The sequence below is a fragment of the Sinocyclocheilus grahami genome, unplaced genomic scaffold, assembly GCF_001515645.1.
Source record: "Sinocyclocheilus grahami isolate Dianchi unplaced genomic scaffold, SAMN03320097.WGS_v1.1 scaffold106.1, whole genome shotgun sequence".
Lineage (NCBI taxonomy): Eukaryota > Metazoa > Chordata > Actinopteri > Cypriniformes > Cyprinidae > Sinocyclocheilus > Sinocyclocheilus grahami.
The window spans coordinates 29,250-43,603 of record NW_015505285.1 but is presented as its reverse complement, the minus strand read 5'-3'; the positions used below and the strand labels follow the sequence as shown (position 1 = coordinate 43,603).

General features: G+C 36.8%; 1 pseudogene; it reads left to right on the top strand.

Moving 5' to 3' along the window:
* The first annotated feature begins 3,196 nt into the window (after positions 1–3,196).
* On the top strand, positions 3,197–10,871 carry LOC107588680 (E3 ubiquitin/ISG15 ligase TRIM25-like; annotated as a pseudogene).
* Positions 10,872–14,354: the final 3,483 nt, after the last annotated feature.

The following is a 14,354-nucleotide window of genomic DNA, read 5'->3' as shown; positions in this document are numbered from 1 at the left end:
GGCTCTGTCACGAATCCGGTTTATGGACTTCCGTCCAATTACCACCAGAAGTCGCTCTTCCATTTTTATGACTCTCTCACTCACACAGACTTTCACATGTCACCCCGGACTACATTTCCCAGCAGCCATTTCACTAATCACACGTTCACCTGAAACCAATCACACACACTATATAACACTCACTCAGATCCTGTTCAAACTACCGAGTATTGTTTAAGCATTTATGCTCTTTAGCATAGCTACTTTACAGAGCCAGATCCCTGTCCTTGTTTAAGTTTCTAGTTTCCTTAGTCTAGTCAAAGTCTTGCCCTGCCTGTTTTCTGATCTTCTGCCTGTGTATTAACCCTTTGCCTTGCTGTTTCAGACCGCTCATTTTATTGGATTACCCCTCTTGTCAAGCCCTTTGGATTATGTTCGCTGTTGATTGACCTACGCCTGTTTATTGGATTACTCTTGTGTCTTGCCCTCAATATGTTGCCATTGTCTGACCCTCGCCTGTTTCTGGCCATTCTAATGAATAAAGATTTGCAAATGGATCCGCATGTCTCTCATCCCTGTCTCCTCGTTACAATTCCTATGCGTTTTTTTTCTTCTTCATCTGCCATACAGAGCACTGTTCATCTGTCACAGCTGCCGCTGTACATTGCCCTATTTTTTTTATTATTATTATTATTTTATAATTTTTTTTACAGTTTTATTTTTATGCTTAACTGCCTAAAAAATCCGGGTTGCTAACCTGTCTACATATAATCACCATGGTCAAGAGAATAAACTATATAAAATCGCACCTTTGTGAGATATCAGTTAGCATTTGAACTGCTATGCGTGTGTGTGTGTGGGTGTGTGTGTGTTTTGTAGTTTTTCATATGTATCATTACATTATTCAAGTAAGCTCCAAGCCAATACCTGCATTCAAAGTTGTAATCCAGCAATTAAGGATGCAGCAAACCAGTGTAACTTAGGCTGCGTTCCAGTCCGTATTCCAGTCCGCTTTTTTATGCCCTTCACTCGCAAATTTCCCTCCGTCTCGTTTACTCGGCTGTACATCATTGATTACGTTGCATGAGTGCCCGCTACTGGTGGAACCCTTGGAATGGGCTGAATCGGAAGGTCCAAAGCCCTTGATCACTTAGAATCCGCTATGGAGTTGGTTTATTGTTTACATGTTTCCCCTTACGAATTTGTTTGGTGCTGCATTCTATATGTACATAGATGTGCATGGGCTGTTATAAATATAACATTTTTTTATATATATATATTATAGAGTTGTTTGGGGTGGGGATAAATTAAACGCAGACTCGCTCCCTCTGTCAAAATTGAGGGGTCGAGGGTATGTCCATGTAAACTTCCCTCATCCACTTGATGAAGTGGAACACATTTCAAAATGGCGGCTGGGATTCCCCCGGGGGTAAGTGCTTAGGGAAGTTTGCGAGTGCATGTCTAAAAGTAAACTAGAAGATTTCCACAGTCTGCGACAAAACCCCCGGATCGTGACCAAATCAGTGCTCGTTGCGGTCGCCGAAGCTCGTTAAGTATGAGCAGGTCAGCAACATGATCCGAACCTGTCTTGAGCTATCACAGACGCTACGACATTTTCAAACCTGATTGATATTAGGCTCGTTTGAGATGAGCAAAATCTGCACAGAACCGATCACCGGTGATCACCGCAAGATGCATGGCGGTTAGAAAAGTGTCCGAGTTACGTCTGACTTCATGTTGAAGATTAGCAAATAGGCTGTCGATTCATTAAATGATAAGCCGTTTCCTCTAAAAAGCTGTTTATTCATCGTAGTGAAACCTCTCCTCCATTGACATCCATTTAAAAAAACGGCCTCTGGTCTCCTTTCCCACGTACTGCCAGACCAGAAGTGTACACTTTTTCAGCTAATGTTTGCAGGCTTGCCTTCTAGTGGCTTTGGTGTCGTCATCCAGTCGTTTACCATCATGCTTTTGATCAGCGCAGTCGGTGGAGAGCAACTGCGCTCGACTGCGCAAACCGACAAAGCCGCCTCGCCATCGCAAGAGTTTTTTGGCACACGTCAGCATGACATCAGAGCAAGTTGGACGTAACTCGGACACTTTTCTAACTGGCATGCATCTCGCGGTGATCACCGGTGATCGATTCTGCGCAGATTTTGCTTATCTCAAACAAGCCTATTGTATTTTCGTTGAGGGTCGGGAACGCCTCTTCATTGAATGTTTTGTAGTGTGTGCACCTTGTTAGCGTTGTGTTGTGTAGTATGCGCGCAGCTATGACAAGACGACGACAGATTAGAACAAATCTTGTTGCATAGTGTGAGCTACACAGTGATTCGTCTAGTCTTTCAATCATGTAGTGTGAGCCATGTAGCGTCTCCTCCATTATGACTTAAAACATAAAAACAAAAATGAGCAATTCTAGCTCCACCTATCCTGTCAGGATGGTCCTCTCGTCAGCTGTCCTCTTGCACCGTTGCTATGTGACAGAGCCGTAATCAGGAACCCCTGGTGGCGCAATTAGGAAATCCTGAGAAGGTGTAGCATCCTTCATCCACTTTGGAGGGTCCTTTGTGCACTTTGGAGGTGTGGCCTTCGAAGTCCATGCCCTTCGAAGTGTGTGCACTTAACTTTGGGACACAGCTACTGTCTTATATTATGAAGGCCTTGCAAAAACAATGGGATGAAGGGAATAAAGGATGTAATTTATACAATATTATACAAGAAGTAGGGAAAATGAAGTTAATAGGAAGAAATACAAGAGAACATATCATTATTTCAAGGTTAAGATTGGGGCATACTGGGTTAAATAAAACAATGCATTTATTGAAAAAACATCCATCAGGGATGTGTGATTGTGGAATGGAAGAGGAATCAGCAGAGCATGTGTTTAGTCAATGTGTCAAATATGAAACACAAAGGAAAAAATAAAAGATGAATTGAAGAGATATGGAGAGAAAATATTAAATCTTGAGAATGTATTTAAAGTTGGAGATCAGATAAATAAAGTTTTGTATAATTTTATGAAATAAACTGGTTTAATGAAGATAATTTAACTATAAGTAGTAGCTATGATCATAACTATTTTTGAGTAATATCCATTTCTGGCCCACACTCCAGTACAGTAGGTGGCGGATATGCACCTTAAACGTTAGATGCCACCCGCCATTAAGAAGAAGATAGGAAGTACTTTTGGTGCTTCTTTCTTGTGCTTCTCGTCGCCTCTCTTCTCAAATGTGTACAGATTCTCGTGTACATAGACACTTTTAATGAACGTGTAAATATGAGGTGTGCCCGCACTGCTATGTCATTTTGTTAGAAAAACAGTAGAAAGAGAAATGAGGTGGGTTTGATTTGAAAATTATGAGGCGGTAACGTTAAACTATTAATTTCATCACCTGTAAATAGATATATAATTAATTTGTTTAACCAAGTGTAGCTTTAGGCATAACGCTGCATTTCTGAATAGGCTAAATGTTTGAACTTCTATTTTGTGAATTTAATTTAAATGTGCATTCATTCATTGCCTCATTAAAAAGTTTTAGCCATAAAGAAAGGAATAGTTCTTTAAAAAAAAGATGAATTCCTGTACTCTTGAATCATATGCCAACATTCATTGCAACATTACTGAGCTCACTTTTATGAAGGGATAACCAAGATATTTAACTTCTCGTAGTAGCAATATTGAGTAAACCAAAAATTGTAATGTTATATTTAAATATTTGTGTTTATTTTTGTTAGTTGTTGAGTGAGATTGGACTCAAACTTGAGGTGTCGATTACGTGATTCAATTTTTCAGTAACATCACGTACAGTTTTTCTACTGTTTTCACAGCAGCAAAATGGCAGAATCTTCTGATGATCAGAATCTCTTTAACTGTCCAATCTGTCTTCATCTTCTGAACAACCCAGTAACTACAATTTGTGGGCACAGTTTCTGTATGGACTGTCTTAATGAATTCTGGGATCGGGACAATCAGAAAGCCGTTTACAGCAGCCCCCAGTGCAGGCAGACGTTCAGCCCAAGACCAGCTCTCAGCAAAAACACTGTGCTGGCTGAAGTTGTAGAGAGAATGAAGAGAGAATCACCAGAAGCTGGAACAGACTCTCCTGTCCTGAGTTTTGCTGTGTCTGGAGACGTGGAGTGTGACATCTGCACAGAGACCAAACAAAAAGCCATCAAGTCTTGTCTGACATGTTTGGCTTCTTACTGTGAATCTCACATTCAAACTCCATTATGCATCTCCTGCATTAAAATGGCACAAACTGGTCAATGCCTCACCACATCTACTTAACCAGATCTGCTCCCAACATAAGCTACTGGAGCTGTACTGTTGCAAAGACCAGCAGCTGATATGTATGCAGTGTGCTTTGATCAACCACCAGAACCATAGCATGACTTCACCTGCAGCAGAAAGACAAAAAATACAGGTAAAGTGACTGATTTGTCTGCAATAATATTTTGCATTAGTAAATAAACTGATGCAAAATTTGCCAGTCAAATATATTAAACGGAGAAAACTTGTCTCTGACATAGATGAAAATATCGTTCTGAACTGTTATACAAATAATATTAGACTAATTATCATAATCTTATAATATTGTCAAAAGAAGCTCAAAGTACCTTTTATTAAAATTTAAAACAAATTAGGGTTGTTTTCACAGCCAGTGTTTCACACACTCAGTTGTTACATATTATGAAATGATATTAAATAACATATTATGAAATGATATTGAACTATTGCAAATGCAATCACAGGTACAGTTGAAAGAAAATCAGGATGGCATACAAAAGGAAATGCATCAGCGAGAGATGAAGGTACAAGAATTTAGAGAAGCTGTGGATACTCATAAGGTAAGTTGATTGTAACTTATAGTTACTAATTTTACCACCGTTACTTCACTTCTTCTTCAGATAGATGTGCGTACACAGTTGATCTGGACTACATCTGTATGCAGGGCAGGACTTGAGTACTAGAGGTTATGTTTGGGCTCTATACCTATGCACTACACTACTTTTATGGAGTAAAACAAAATACACAAAAATTAAAATATGCTTTGAGGTTCAACATGTGTAGCCTAGTCTATGTTTAGATGCAATATTTAATAGTCATGTACAATAAACGGGATCTGTGCTCTCAGTTGAGATATAACCTGAAATCCAGAGATGTATAAATGTATAAACTAGAAATGTATTGTCATATCGGTGTCCTCATGCCAGATTCTTCAATTTAATCAATAAATTCAATTTGAATAAAAATACATGTTGGCTATCAACAATCAAATGAAATCACTCAAGTTTAAATATAGCATTTTAATGTAGATGTATTTAATGATTGCAAAAATGAAATAAGCTACTTTTTAAAATATGAAACTACAACCACCAGTAGGTAGCAGCAAGTGACTGTCTTAATGAGTGAGTTGAATCCTTAAATCAACTGATTTGTTTAAAATGCTAATTCATTTAACTTCACTTATAGCCTGATTGAATCATTTACTGGTTCATGTAACGCTGAGAAACAAAACACAGTTTTGCTCAGAGACGCAGCGGTTCAGGGGTCTCATTTATAAAACTCTTTGTAGATTTCATTCTAAAAGTGTATGTAGGCACAAAAGCTAGATTTAGTGTACGCACAAAAGTTTTCAGATTTATAAAACCATGCGAACACCAGAACCTGCGCAAAAAGCCCTTTATAAATCACAGTCAGGGGAAGATTGTGCGTACGTGCATCTCCACCCCGACTCCTCCCCAAAATCACCATATATATGGAGCTTACAACCTAGTTTTACTATGCATAACCTCATCTGCATATCATTTCCATGCATATTCCCATCCACGTGACACCATGTTTAACCCTGTCAAAGATAAAAGACATTAAGTAATTATGAGATGCGGAATATAAATGCAATTTGTTACATACACATTTATTTTTATTGCTAAAATTATCCAGTATCCTTATGTTTTAGAATAAATATATAAAACTATTCATAAAAACAAAACTGATTAAAATAGTTCTCAGATAAATAGGCCTATTTAAGAATAGAGTTGATCTCATTCTTCTCCACTGGCCAAATAGTATTTCAATTGTTTTAAACAATTCAAATAAAATAAAATTTATGCGGTTTTGCTAATAAGATGAAAATTTTTCATAATGTGGAGATTCCTTCACACGACATCAACACCTCCGTGCAGCTGCTGTTGTACACTAAGCTATTATCATTGGTCCTATTCAAACCGGACAATGGACCGTTCGACCACCGAATCCAGCAGGGTCCGCCATAATATCCGAGCATAAGCTCTGCAGTTTCGTTAAAATTTATGCGGTTTTGCTAATAAGATGAAAATTTTTCATAATGTGGAGATTCCTTCACACGACATCAACACCTCCGTGCAGCTGCTGTTGTACACTAAGCTATTATCATTGGTCCTATTCAAACCGGACAATGGACCGTTCAACCACCGAATCCAGCAGGGTCCGCCATAATATCCGAGCATAAGCTCTGCAGTTTCGTTTAAAGATTAATTATTGTGCAGCCATAGCACTCCTCAGTCCTCACTGTCATTAAAACATAGCATGCCACAGAAAATTGTTTATTGTTAATAAAATTGTTGTTTGTAAAATAATGTAATTTCAGTGCTTATCTCCATTAATGACAGTGGAATATTTAATGTAAATGTGCATATCGAAATCGATATAAAATCGTTGTTGACTTCGTTACTTTTCTCACTCAAGGAAAAAGTTTGTGTACGCATGGTCTGAATGTCCGTACGGTGCGAACATATTCACGGCAAGTTTATTTTTTATAAACCACGACATATGCGTGGAAAATTGCGTACGCATATTTCTATGCCCATTTTGTGCATACGCAACATTTAGAAATGAGACCCCTGGTATTTGTTCTATTTTCTTTTTGACGGAGCAAAACGGAATTTTGTGTCTGAAAGTTAATCAGTACATTTTTGTTTATTGTGCATTTGCGATCATCCATATATTCGGAAAAACAGGACTTTTGTTTGTGTGAAAGGCTAGCTCCTATAAGCATGTATAAAAACAGAAACTCAATAAGTGGCTATTAGTATCTTTATTTAAAATATAAATTTTTAAAAATAATTTTGATGACATTTCTTCCCCACTATGTGACGGGAAAGAGCGCTTAACTCTTCAGATCGCATAACTTATTGGAACATTAATGTAATATAGAATTATCCTCAGTAATGAAATGAGGTGTGAACATATGAGATCTTTATAAATTTGCGCTTTTTTGGGCTAAAGGCTTAGTGGAGGTGTTTAAAGTAGCCATGTGATCACCAATTAATCGACGCAGACGCAATTCAATACGTGTGTCCTTCTATGTGAAATAATCATAAATAGCCGTTTATGCCATTTGATTATGGCCTCGAATGTCGCAGTTGGAAGCTGTGAGCCCCGGCTGGCACGTTTAACCCTTGTGTGCGCAGTGGAAATACGGCTCATTTCTGACTGCCATATAACTGAACAAATCACGGGTAAAGGCGGGGCCCCCTACAACGTGGGGTCCAGGGGCTGCAGCCCAGTCAAGCCCAATGGTAAGTCCAGCCATGGCTGTATGATGTATAATGTAATATACTGTATAGTTATTATATTATAGTACAATAATGTACAATTATACTAAGCTAAAGTAAATTATACTGTTTTATAGTTTTGTAGTAAATGTGCCGTGGAGAAAATGAATTTTCCTTGGACTATGATTGGGAAAAATAAGAAAGTCATGATACAGTCCAAATTATTTTGCACAAATAAGGTACATTCTGAAAGTTTTGCATGCTTTTTGTTTGCAGAGGCAGCAGTGGAGCAGAGATAATAAAGATGTTCAGAGCTCAGGAGAAAGCAGAAGTAAGCGGAGTAGAGAAAATCATACTTACACTGGAGCAGGAGATCAGTGACCTGAAGAAAAGACATGATGAACTTGGGCAGCTTTCACTGATAGAGGATGACGTCTATGTCATTCAGGTAACTGATCATCAATAGGAGATTTTATTTTATTTTATTTTTTAAGTTCTGACTCTCCTCCCCGATTAACTCTCTTCATATTGTATTTTTGGTTTTGAACCAATGCACATTTATATCATCTATGTGAGTACCATCGTGAGTAGCTGGTTACAACCATTTGCATAACTAGATGTTTGTTTGTTAATAGCTCTAAATGTTTTTGTAATGAAAATAAGAAACAAGGCTTAATGTCCATTACACATGACTCATTTTGAGTAGGGTACAAAATCATGGCAGGCTGCAATTCAAAATGTTATTGAATTCTGGTTAGTGAACCCTACGTAAAATTGACAGTAAAATAAAATTGCATAAATTGACTATTGGCATTGTAACTTTTTACCTGCTGTTCATACTAAATTCATGAGACATGGGAATTTTCAGTATCAGGCATTGAAGTGTTATTATTCAAGTTTTAATTCTAAATATATAAACTATAATCATATTTACATTCAGTGAACATTGATTGGTTGTAATTCTTGCTTTGATCCTCTGCATTTTACATTCAAATAGGTTGGATTCCTTTATTGTATGCCTGGCATTTGCTTATAAAAATTTCTCAAATTTTTCTCAAAAGATTACTTAAATCTTGTAAGGAAGGAATCTGATTAAGTTATGGCCTTGTACTAAGACCAGGACATCACTAAAATCTACGAACAACCATAGTTACCACTGTGTGCTAACACAGTGTGAGAGGCTAATAAACTATTTTAATGGATCGTTTAAGGGCTTGGAAATAATTCGGAGCGAGAAGGTGCCTGCTTCACGGTTTTAATCATAATTTTGTTCCATTTGGATTCTGAATCACACTTGAATTCTCATTCTAACATCCAGTCAAATCAGAGTTCTCTTGAGCTGCACCCACCATTTCAAACAGGCAAACCCCTTTCAAATCAACCAAATAAACTGAGCTGTGATGTCAGACTCAGGTCTGCACTAAAAGGCCTGTGTGAAATGTTTTATGATTTTTTTTTTTTTAATTATCTTTTTTTCTGTCTTTAGAATTTCTCCTCTTTTTCCCGCTACCATTGTTCAGCCTTGTGCAACACATCTGTCAGCCAACGACTAACATTTGAGGAAATAGAAAAAGTCATCAGTGAGCTCAAAAGCCAACTGGATGATCTCTGTGAACAAGACATTGTGAGGATATCAGAGAAAGGTGAGAGATCTTTTAAGGATGTTTATGTATTTAAATTTACTGTTTGTATTTTTTTTCTGTTAAGTTTTCATAGTTCATGGTTAAAGCCAAGAAAATTTTAAAGCCAGAATAGTAATCATCATTTAGAATTTATTCCAAAACATACACAATATACAGAATGCAGGCAGATTGTTAAAATTATGGTAAACAAATTTAGCTTGTTTATCTTTTTAGTTCCCACTGTCCATGTAATGGTGAGTTCTGTGAACAAAAAGATGATCAAAAAGTGTAAGTCAACATTCTTTTTTCTCATTCTTTACTTAATGTTTTGTTTTTGTTCAGATTTGCCATCTCAACCCAAGACCAGAGAAGAGTTCCTGATATGTAAGTTGCCTTGTAATTGTATACAAATGTGCATTGGAGAGTGGAGTCCTAGGGGAATTAGAGGATGCCCGGAGAGGCTTTTATTAAACAAGAATACAAATAAAGTCAAATTATTTGAAAGATTAATCCAAGATCTGCTTTTGACAGAAACCTCATGCTAACTGAAGTGTTTAATACAGTGGTTTTCTTTTTATCAACCGATTCCGTTGATCTGAATCTGAATGATCCAGCCTGCTCTTCACTCTTTATGAAGGACAACAAATTTGTGTTAAAGTGTAATAACGGTTACGTGGGTAATGGGGACTATTTGCATGTTTTGTGTAAAGAGAAACTATCTGGACGCTGTTATTTTGAAGTACAGTGGGAAGGAGCAGGTTGCTCTATTGCATTCTCATATGACTATAGTACTTCAAGTTTTGTCTTTAGATCTAACAAAATATCTTGGAAATGTGACTTTACCCAATCGAATATTTGTGTGCAGCACAATTGGCGGCAGACTGACATTTCAGAGAGGCTTTTATTAAACAAGAATACAAATAAAGTCAAATTATTTGAAAGATTAATCCAAGATCAGCTTTTGACAGAAACCTCATGCTAACTGAAGTGTTTAATACAGTGGTTTTCTTTTTATCAACAGATTCCGTTGATCTGAATCTGAATGATCCAGCCTGCTCTTCACTCTTTATGAAGGACAACAAATTTGTGTTAAAATGTAATAACGGTTACGTGGGTAATGGGGACTATTTGCATGTTTTGTGTAAAGAGAAACTATCTGGACGCTGTTATTTTGAAGTACAGTGGGAAGGAGCAGGTTGCTCTATTGCATTCTCATATGACTATAGTACTTCAAGTTTTGTCTTTAGATCTAACAAAATATCTTGGAAATGTGACTTTACCAAATCGAATATTTGTGTGCAGCACAATTGGCGGCAGACTGACATTTCCTTGGTCTCCAAAATTGGAGTGTTTCTTGATCACGAAGCAGGAACGGTGTCCTTTTACAGTGTCTCTGATTTAATGACCCTCCTGCACAGAATCCAGACCACATTCGCTTCGCCCCTCTACCCTGGGTTTTCATTTCAAAATTTGGAAAAGAAATCACCAGTGACAATTTGTGATCTGCCAAAGCTAAACAAGCAAATCTAATCTGTACTAACAGTGACAATTAGTGAATGGACACTAAATACAACACTAACAGTAAACAGCAGCAAACAGTATTTTTGATGCTAATTGAGTGTCGCGTCCTATGTGTTCTCACAGAGCATTACATTTTTTAATTGTTAATTATATTAAATTTTAAGAAAGGGGGTGGGGGGTTGGTCATATAATAAAGTGAGTTACCCAAATACCCCCACTTTTTTTTTTTGATGATGATTTCAGTTGGTCTTTATGGAATAGCAACCACTTGTTCTTCTGTCTTTTGGTGTGATTGTGTGAAATGTGATATGTCATGGGAAGCTATGTGTGTTGTCCCTGTTTCAGTGACAATCAGTAAGTTCAGTAAGTTATGCTAAACACTGTTTTGTTTGTTTAATTGATTCCCTTATATCAGATTTAGACTGAACTTCCCATGTGAATTGAATGTATTATGAACAATAAATTACTTTTCTGTACCAACTGAGAAGTTGTTTATAGATCTGTATTACAAAAGAACCATTAAAGATATTTAACCATTCTCAGAACTGTCTAACTTGATTTTGCAGAGCACATTGGAATGTATTCATTTTGCAGATAGTTTTATCTCAAGTGACATGCCAATCAAGAATATTACGATAACCAGAAATCGATCATAAGAGGACGGTAAGACTTGAAGCATTAAGTTATAGACAATAGCGTTCTATTGGGGAGGCAGGTGCCATCTGACCTTTTAACCTCTGCTGGCATACATGTGGGGTTTTCTGTTTCAAAAGACGGATGCCAAGACCTGTGTGTGTATAAGAGGTCAGAGGTTAAGAATGCCTGGTTACTGAGGCATCCAGCAGTAGGTGGTAGTAGATACAATAGGAAAAGCTTGATTGAGACGTTTAAACCTGCTTTCTTCTTAACAACACATCCACCCACACACACTGGTTGTGGTCTGCTTCAGTCGGGGGTAGTACCAAATCTATTTTTTGCGGTCAGCATTCTTATTTTAGCTCTGAACCGCTAAATGTGGACTATGAAACATCTAGGTATAAACAATAACATGGACTTCTGTAAAGATATTTGAAACAATGAATATTATGAAAAGCGCTGTGCAGATAAAATTGAATTGACGAACTGTAAAATGCACTGACATAAAGCGAATAGGAGGGGCATTAAAAAATGTTGCTGTTTTTATTGAAGCATGATAGCTTATAAATCAATCAAACTCCTGCTTTGATATAAATGTGCGTGCTAGACATGAAGGAGCTTGTATTTTGAGGAAAGCCTTATCAAAAATCCATCAAATGAGGAAATCCATACCAGCCGACGCTGTCAGAATTTATTTCTTTTACAAAAACCTTTAGGGTAGAACAGCTGGTTACTGGAGCAGTATCCTTAAAGGGACAACTTACCTTATCTGCTGCTAAAAAAGGTGCATACCTTTGTACCTATTAGAACATTTGAGTAGCAATATGTATGACTAAATTTAACTTAAGATTTTAAATAAATTGATTTTTTTTAAATAAACATTTTTCATGTCCAGTATAAATTTACACAACAGGGAAGGCATTCATTTTATGTTTTACGTTATTGGTCTTCTAAAAATGACGAAATGAAGGAAAAGTTTATGACTAATACTTGCTTGGACATAACACTAATTTAATTGTTTCAAAGATAATACATCACAATGTATTGTATCATGTCAAAACACTAGTTTTCATGACAGCAAAAAATATAAACAAAATCAGTATTTTTTTTAAGGATTATACATCTAACATTATATACATATATACTAAAAATATATATAATGATAATAAAATAGCATGGCGAATTGAGACAAATAGTAAAAGTGTGTGTTTGTGTACAGCTACACCTGCTGGTCAAATGAGGGAATAGATTCCCTTTATGTTTCTTACTCTCTCCTTCTCTATCTCACACACACTATTCTGAACAAGCTCATTCATTAAATCTGTCTTTTGTGAGGTTCTCTCTTTCTCAAAAGAGGCTGGGGTTGTACACATCTGCATAAATTATAATCTTTTCATATTCCAATAAGGCCCAGTTGTCGTTAAACCCATGAGGGGTTAATGAGAGAAAACTCGTTAAGGCCAGGCCAATTAAACTGCACAAGAGTCCCTGCAGAAGAGCTCTTTTTAAAGGAGGGCAATTAAAGACTAATTGGGAAGACTTTTCTTAATTAATTCCAAAAGGGCACAAGTATGTGAGACCTATATGATCGTTACTGTTATAAAAAAAAACAGACTGTGTAGGCCTAAGTAGAAAACACACGTACATCTTCATATCCTTCACCCAGTTCTCAGAAAATGGGTCACCATCAAAGAGAAACTGGAAAATAGACACATTATGAAATATTTCTGCTCAAAAATCATTAGAATTAACCACCAGGGATTTTTACTTTACAACAGCTGTCCAGGCATGCTGTACAGATGGATATACTGTATGTGCTAAATTAAGATTTTAATAAGATGATTAGATAGGATGAGATATCGAGTGTGATCTCACAGCTCCCAGTGTGATAAATTCATTTCAAAACAGATTTGTCTGACTGCAGAGGGACATTTCTTCATGACATGTATCAGAAGAAAGTCCATAACTACTATTTTCCCTATTTGTAATTACCTACTTGAAATCAGTATTTTTCCAATAACAAAATTTCAAAATGACTTAATATCCTGCAGTGACCTTGCATTAAATTAAAGGCATCCAAGCACAGCATGACAATCTATTTAAACTGTGTTTAAAAGTTTGGTTGGTTGAAGTATTTAAAAATCTGAAACGTGAAAAGTTAAAGTTAGAAATTAAATCTTGATTGGCAACAATGATTCCACTTCCGCTGGGTTTTATTTTATTTTTATTTTTTATTCTACAAACCTTCTGTGCTCACTCAAGTGGTTAGGCCACTTAATTCTGGGGAATCCAACGCGCTGCATTGACTTTCTATTGCGGGAAGCTGCCTCCTTGACATTTCTGACTTGTAACAAAAAAACAGAGCAATGCCTAAAAGCTGCTATGTGACAAGGTGTACAGTTAACAAGCTAAAAACCCAGAACTATGTTTTTATAAGCTGTTGACCCCCCCAAAATACGAGCGTTTAAGGACACAAATAGTTGTAAATGTCGAGGTATTTCACATTGGGCCGTTCAGTTGGATCATTTCTCAAACAAAAGGAAGGTTAGGAAAAGGGGCACTGACATAGACCAAATAAAATTTAGTTTCTTAATATATCTCCAGATTCACATAGGGTGGTGAAATAATCATTTGACATGGTTAAAAATAATGAATGGTCTTGTCGCCGATTACGTTTCCCTCTGGGCGCAGTTCTCAGAGTAATATGGCCTACTTTTGTGTCCTAAAGCTCGTTTTTTGGTTAGACAGCTTATAAAAACGTAGTTCTGTTTTTTTATAGCTTGTTTACTGTACACCTTGTCACATAGCAGCTTTTAGGCATTGTTCTGTTTTTTGTTATAAGTCAGAAATGACGAGGCAGCTTCCCTCAGTATATCATATATGAAACATTTTTGTTTTCTCAGTGAGCGTGCAATGGGACATATTTGTGCTGAAATTATTTATCATAAAGACAGTGATTTACATCTTAACACTGCATTATTATGTGGTCAGGTAATAATTGTCTTCAGCGTAAAAGACTGACCGTAATACTGCATTTGAAGACACTTCTCTGTTCAC